Below are 7923 nucleotides of genomic sequence, written 5' to 3'. Positions count from 1 at the left end.
TCTTAACATTTTCCTGCAATGATATTGTTTCACAGGACATAACCGACTCTCATTCCAGCTCACAGAGATATCTACTGGATGAATCACAATTACAATACATTGGTTTGGATACTGTTGGGAGGCGGGGATCAATGGGGCACAGGTCTCTGGCAGAGTCTGTCCCTGTTCCTGTTGCTCAGAAGGGAAGGAGGAAGAGGAGCAGAGTATTTGTCATTGGGGATTCCATAGCTAGGGGACAGATAGGAGGTTTTTTGGGAACAAGAGAGACTCAACGTTTGGCATGTTGCCACCCAGGTGCCAAGGTTCGAGATGTCTCTGATCGTGTTTTCAGGATCCTTCCGGGAAAGGGGGAGCAGCTCCAAGTCATGGTCCCCATAGGCACCAATGACATAGGTAGGAGGATTTATGGGGATTTAAAACAGAAATTCAGAGAACTAGGGTGGAAGCTTAGAGTTAGAATAAACAGAGTTGTTAGCTGTGGTTTTTTGCCCATACCACGTGCTAGCGAAGTGAGGAATAGGGAGAGGGAGGAGTTGAACACATGGTTACAGGGATGTTGCAGGAGGGAGAGTTTTGGATTCCTGGATAATTAGGGCTCTTTCTGGGATAGGTAAGATCTTTACAAACAGGATGGTCTTCACCTGAACCAGAGGGGTATCAATATCCTGGGGTGGAAATTTGCTAATGCTTTCTTGGATGGGTTTAAACTAATTCAGCAGGGGGATGGAAACCGAAATTGTCATTCAAGTAGATGGGAGGATGAGAGTAGTGAGGTCAGAACTAAGATTTCAAGATCGCAAAAAGGCACTGGCAGGCAAGAAGTTGGTTTGAAGTGTGTCTGCTTCAACACCAGGAGCATCTGGAATAAGGTGGGTGAACTTGCAACATAGGTTGGTACCTGGGATTTCAATTTTGTGGCCATTTCAGAGACATGGGTAGAATGGGACAGGAATGGTTATTGCAGGTTCCAGGATTTAGATGTTTCAGTAAGAACAAAGAAAATGGTAAAAGAGGGAATGGTATGGCACTGTTAGTCAAGGACAGTATTACAGTTGCAGAAAGGACATTTGAAGACTTCTCTACTGAGATAGTATGGGCTGAGATTAGAAACTGGAAAGGAGAGGTTACCCTATTGGGAATTTTCTATCGGCCTCCTAATAGTTCCAGAGATGTAGAAGAAAGGATAGCAAAATGATTCTGGATAGGAGCAAGAGTAACGGGGTAGTTGTAATAGGGTCTTTAACTTTCCATTGACTAGGAATACTTCAGTTCAAATACTTTAGGTGGGTCAGTTTTTGTCCGATGGTATGCAAGAGACTTTCTTGACACAGTATGTATGAAGAAGGGCTCATGCCCGAAACGTCGATTCTCCTGCTCCTTGGATGCTGCCTGACCTGCTGCGCTTTCCAGCAACGCATTTTCAGCACAGTTTGTAGAAAGGCCAACAAGGAGCAAGGCCGCATTAGCTTTGTACTGGGTAATGAACCCAGCCAGGTGTTAGACTTGGAGGTAGGTGAGCACTTTGGTGATAGTGACCACAATTCAGTTATGTTTTCTTTAGTGATGGAAAGGGATAAATATATACTAAAGGGCAAGAGTTATTGGTAGGGGAAAGACAATTATAATGCAATTAGGCAAGTTTTAGTATGCACAGGATGGGGAAGGAAACTGCAGGGGATGGGCACAATTGAAATGTGGATGTTATTCAAGGTCCTTGATAAGCATGTACCTGTCAGGCAGAGAGGAAGTTGTCAAGCGTGGTAGCCGTGGTTTACTAAATAAGTTGAATCCCTTGTGAAGAGGAAGAAGAAAGCTTATGTTAGGATGTGATGTGATGGTTCAGTTAGGGTGCTTGTGAGTTACATGTTAGTCAGAAAAGACCTAAAGGTGAGCTAAGAGCCTGAAGGATACATGAGAAGTTGTTGGCAGGTAGGATCAAGGAAACCTCTAAGGCTTTCTAGAGGTATATCAAGAATAAAACAATGACTAGAGTAAGATGAGAGCCAGAACTGTACGCAATACTCCAAACGTGGGAAGTTGTGCGTGGAGTCAGAGGAGATAGGGGAAGCACTTATTGAATACTTCTTATCAGTATTCGCACTAGAAAAAGACAATGTGGTCAAAGAGAATACTGACATACAGGCAACAAGACTAGATGGGATTGAAATGCATAACAAGGAGGTGTTAATAATTCTGCAAAGTGTAAAACCAGATAAGTCCCCAGGGCCGGATGGGATTTATCCTAGGATTCTCTGGGAAGCCAGGGAGGAAACTGCCAAGCCTTTGGCTTTGATCTTTATGTCATCATTGTCTACAGGAATAGAGCCAGAAGACTGGAGGATAGCAAATGTTGTTTCCTTATTCAAAAAGGGGAGTAGAGACAACACTGGAAATTATAGACCTGTGAAACTTACTTCAGTTGTGATTAAATTAGATTCCCTACAGTGTGGAAACAGGTCCTTCAGCCCAACAAGTCCACACTGATCCTCCGAAGAGTAACTCACCCAGTCCAATTTCCATCTGACTATTGCACCTAACACTATGGGCAATTTAGCATGGCCAATTCACCTAACCTGCACATCTTTGGACTGTGGGAGGAAACCAGAGCATCCGGAGGAAACCCACGCAGACATGGGGAGAATGTGCAAACTCCACACAGTCACCTGAATCTGGAATTGAACCTGGGACCTTGGTGCTATGAGACAGCAGTGCTAACCACTGAGCCACCATGCCGCACCATGGGTAAAGTATTGGAAAGCGTTATAAGAGGTAGTATTTAGAGATCATCTAGAGATGAATTAGTTGATTAGGTATAGTCAACACAGTTTTGTGAAGGGTAGGTCATGTCTTATAACCTTATTGAGTTCTTTGAGAAGGTGACCAAACAGGTGGATGAGGGTAAACCAGTTGATGTGGTGTATATAGATTTCAGTAAGGCATTTGATAAGGTTCCCCAAGTAGGCTATTGCACAAAATATGGAGGCATGGGATTGAAGAAGGTTTAGCAGTTTGGATCAAAAATTGGTAGCTGAAAGAAGACAGAGGATATTGTTGATGGGAAATATTCATCCTGGTGTTTACTTACTAGTGGGGTATCACAAGGATCTGTTTTTGGTCCACTGTTGTTTGTCATTTATATAAATGACCTTGATGAGGGCATAGAAGGATGGCTTAATAGATTTATGGATAACACTAAGGTCGGTAGAGTTATGGATAGTGACGAAGGATGTTGTAGGTTACAGAGAGACATAGAGGTGGCAAGTGGAGTTTAATGTGGAAAAGTGTGAGGTGATTCACTTTGGAAGGAGTAACGGAAATGCAGAGCACTGGATGAATGGTAAGGTTCTTGATAATGCAAATGAGCAGAGAGATCTCAGTGTCAAGTACCTTGTTGCCACTCAGGTTGATAGGGTTGTTAAAAAGGCGTATGGTGGAAGGATTGAGTTTCGGAACCATGAGGTCATGCTACAGCTGAACAAAATTCTAGTGCAGCCACATTTGGAGTATTGTGTACAGTTCTGGTCGCCGCATTATGGGAAGGATGTGGAAGCTTTGGAAAGTGTTCAAAGGTGATTTACTAGGATGTTGCCTGGTATGGAGGGAAGGTCTTACAAAGAAAGGCTAAAGGACTTGAGGCTGTTTTTGGTAGAGAGAAGAAGGTTGAGAGGTGACTTAATTGAGACATATAAGATAACCAGAGGGTTATATAGGGTGGACAGTGAGAATCTTTTTCCTCGGATGGCGATGGATTGCATGAGGGGACATAGCTTTAAATTGAGGGGTGATAAATATAGGACAGATGTCAGAGGTAGTTTCTTTACTCAGAATAGTAGGGGCACGGAAAGCGCTGCCTGCAACAGTAGTAGACTCGCCAACTTTAAGGGCATTTAAATGGACATTGGATAGGCTTATGGGCGAGAATGGAATAGTGTAAGTTAGATGGGTTTCAGATTGTTGCGCCGACCTGTGGAAGCATTGAGGGCCGAAGGACCTGTGTTACACTGTAATGTTCTATGTTCTATGTTCTAAACTTTGTCTTGTAAAAGGTAATGTTACTAACACTTCATCTCCTTCAAACGTTCTACTTACAGCATGTCTGTGTGCCCATTCCTTAATCATTGCCTGTGAATGCTCTGGCAAGGCTATCTAGCAACATTGAGGATTGGCATGTTAGCCTTAAAACTTGTGTTCATTGATTTTAATGGATCTCTTTACCTATGACCATGGATCAATTTGAGTAGACTCATGCAGTAGATTTTTTTGGGGATAGTTTCTGTTAGCAAATCATAAGAAATCTAATCCTTTGTCCTGATCATAAGAAGTCCAATCCTTTGACCTGATCCTATGGATATTCATGACAATAGTCTTTAATCATTATTTTGAGAATCTCACGGTATCTTTCCAAAACATGCATTGAAATTTAACTGTTAAACTCTTTAATTTTCATTGCTTATTAGGTCCTGAAAGATTTAGACAAAGTTGGGATCTTGGTCTGATTGTAAACCATTCAGTCATCCATAAGAAGCAAAAATTGGGGTTTTTATTTTGTACTACTATCTTAATTGTAATTGTTCTCCAAAGAAAAGCTTCTGAAAATCAGTTTGTCATATCCATAGTTATAAGGGTATACTGAGTGTCCTGCTTACATTTTCAACAATGGTCTGACACAACCTACTGTTATGGAGTCAACCACACCCCCTCAAAATATATTGAAAAGATAGCTTAGACCCTCACTTTTTCTTGTTTTAAAGAAAGGTGCAGTGTTCTAAATGCAATTTGATTGGTCAAACAGTTAAAATACAGACAAAATAAAAATAAAAATGTCAGTATTGGCTCAACTGTAACTACTGAAATGCTAAACGAATTGATGTTTCTATTAACAACTACTAATTAACTGTTCCAATATAGTAACATCCCATAAACACGCCTTTGGCAAAGACAAATTCAAGAAAACAGATGGTTTCATACGTAATTCTAGCAGCAGGAAGAGAATCCCAGGTTGTAGCTGTAACAGAGAGGAATAAAAACTTTCAGTTTCAAGACCCCAATAATTGCAGGAAGATAACACTAAAAAATTTCGTTCTGTGGGAGTGTTACCCCACCCCTTTTGGGCTGCTTTGTTATTCCAACATTTTGTTTTAAAAAGTTCTTACAAGCTGTTCACTTTATTGGTTTTGAGTAGACTGTTTGACACCTCTGTCTCAACCTCTCTTCATACAAAAATGGACAAAATACACCTCTTAAACCCATTGTATTGTCACACTAATCACACGCAATTGAATATTTCTTCATAACCTGGTGTGTATATTATTGATGCCAATTTGACCATACGTTATGGCTTTCCATGCCTCAAAGATAAGGCTTGCTTCACAGAAATTGTACTATGAGAAGGTGAGGATTGCAGATGTTCGAAAATCAGTTGAAAATGGTGGCGTGGGAATAGCACAGCAGATCAGGCAGCATTCGAGGAGCAGGAGGGTCGGGTATAAACCGTTAATCAAGAATGTGGAGGAGGGGGGCGGGTTGAGAGATAAATCGGGGGTGGGGGGGGCTGCGGTGGGGGAAGATAGGTGTGAAGGTGATAGGTGGATGCAATAGGCGATAGGTAATTGAAATAGGTCTGGGGAGGGAGGAGTGGATCGTTGGGAAGGAAGATGGACAGGTAGGACAGGTCAAGAGGGTGGTACCGAGTTGGGTGGCATGGATCTAGAGTGAGGTGGGAGAAGTGGAGATTTGAAACTAGTGAAGTTGATGTTGATGCACTATGTCCTTATGACACCTTAGTAAGGTAAAATGCCTGTTCATTGATGTTCACGTTTTCAACATTGCTAAGTGTTCTGTCATAGGATATTCATGTGGTATACATAACATCTCCTTAAGATATCTGGTCAATACAACCAAAACAGCCGTTCATTCCTCATCTAAAAATCTATGAAGGTGATTTCACTTCTTCTTCAGAACTCAGTTTTTAACATAATAGCACTTTGAGGTTAAAGGAGTTCTGATTTCAGTGCAATTTAACTTAATTAACTGGCTTAAAGTGCTTTCAATTAATAAAGACTTGCTCAACACTTTTCATGAATCGAGGTTAAAAATCACACAACACCAGATTACAGTCCCACAGGTTTATTTGGAAGCACTAGCTTTTGGAGCACTGCTGTCTCATCAGGTGGTTGTGGAGTGCAAGATCATAACACAGAATGTATAGCAAAAGTTTACAGTGTGATATAACTGAAATTATATATTGAAAAAGATCTAAATTGTTTGTTAAGTCTCTCATTTTTTAGAATGATCATGTTGATTTCAGTTCTTTCATATGTAAATCCAAGACATTTTTAAAATTACACTGTCAAGTGAACTTTGACAATGGATGCCATGTCAGCCCAGATAATGCCTTGAAGGTGTGAGGTGCCCTGTGTGAGGCTGTATGTGCCCCAATGTTCAGACTGATTCTAATCCAGAAAAGGGATTTACAGAATCTTACACAGATTCATGCAGTTTTTGAACAAAATAAAATGTAATTCTGCAAGTACAAATTCACCCCACAAACTTATGGCTGTGTGTGTGTGCATGTGGGTGTGTGTGTGTGTGAGGGGCTATGAGTCTCTCTGAGAGAGTGTGTGTATGTGTGAGTGTGAGTGTGTGTGTGTTGGTGGAATGTCTGTCTGTCTGTGAGTGTGTGTCTATGTCTGTGTCTGTGTTTAGTGCAATGAGGTCAACTGTAGTGTGACATGAACCCAAGATCCCAGCTGAGGCCATGCCCATGGGTACCGAATTTGACTATCCTCTGCTTGGCCACTTTGCATTGTTGCCTGTCCTGATGTCCGCCTTGGAAGATGGTCACCCAGTGGTCTGAGGTCAAATATCCTGGACAGCTGAAGTGTTCTCTGACTCGGAGGGAACGCTCCTGTCTGTTGATTGTTGTGCGGTGTCCATTCATGCCGTAGCCTTTGCTCAGTCTCGTCAATGTACCATGCCTCAGGGCATCCTTGCCTGCAGCGTATGAGATACATAACGATGGCCGACTCGCATAAGGACCTGCTGTGTACATGGTAGGCGGTGTCCCCATGTGTAATGATGGTATCCGTGTCAACACTAACATGTCTGCAGCGCCTACTATGACAAGGTTGTATGGTGTTGTGCTGAAAGCCGGGTAGTTTGCTGCGAACAATGATCTGTTCGAGGTTTGGTGCTTGTTTAAAGGCAAGAAGCAGAGGTGTGGGGAAGGTCCTGGCAAGGTGCTCATCCTCTTTGACCATATGTCGCAGGCTGTGAAGAACATGGCGTAGTTTTCCGGCTCCTGGGAAGTGTTGGACAATGATTCATGAATCATTATACACTCTAACATCGGATTGCATCATTATTTTGAACTCTGTGACGAACATTGTTTAGTCATTGCTCTGGTTACACACACACACTATGAAAAAATACCTGGAACTTGTTCCTGTAAGTCTTCCATCCTTTTAACCTCACTCGGGCTTTCTGTTATTATAGCCATAGCTATAACTTCTCCTCCAGTCACATCATTTTCTGGAGTCAGTCAGCTCTGTCTAACTTTGTACAGCTCCATGGTAATTTGTTAACAACTTTGTGCAATGCAGTTTGGATCTAGCCTCTACTTCTCCCATTTATTAACCCTCAGCTTTCATTGAATTCTCTGGAGTGAAAATATGTCCTTCTCTGACAAAAAGGTAATTTGAGTAGCTCCTGTGTGAATAAATATAGTTATGGATTTAGCTGCATTATTTGAGGAAATAGGAGTTACCTTTCATTTTGGCAAAAAATATCTCTCAACTATCTCATATACCTCTCCTGCACTCATGCCACAATTTAGCTTCAGACTCCTCATTGTAATTAAAAGCTAGAATTTGATTTTTGGTATTTTACTTGCAAGTTCCTTGTCTGGATTTATTTTTATAAACC

Source organism: Hemiscyllium ocellatum, chromosome 37, assembly GCF_020745735.1.
Source record: "Hemiscyllium ocellatum isolate sHemOce1 chromosome 37, sHemOce1.pat.X.cur, whole genome shotgun sequence".
NCBI classification, from domain to species: domain Eukaryota; kingdom Metazoa; phylum Chordata; class Chondrichthyes; order Orectolobiformes; family Hemiscylliidae; genus Hemiscyllium; species Hemiscyllium ocellatum.
The sequence above is the reverse complement of the archived record's forward strand: the minus strand, read 5'-3'. Positions refer to the sequence as shown.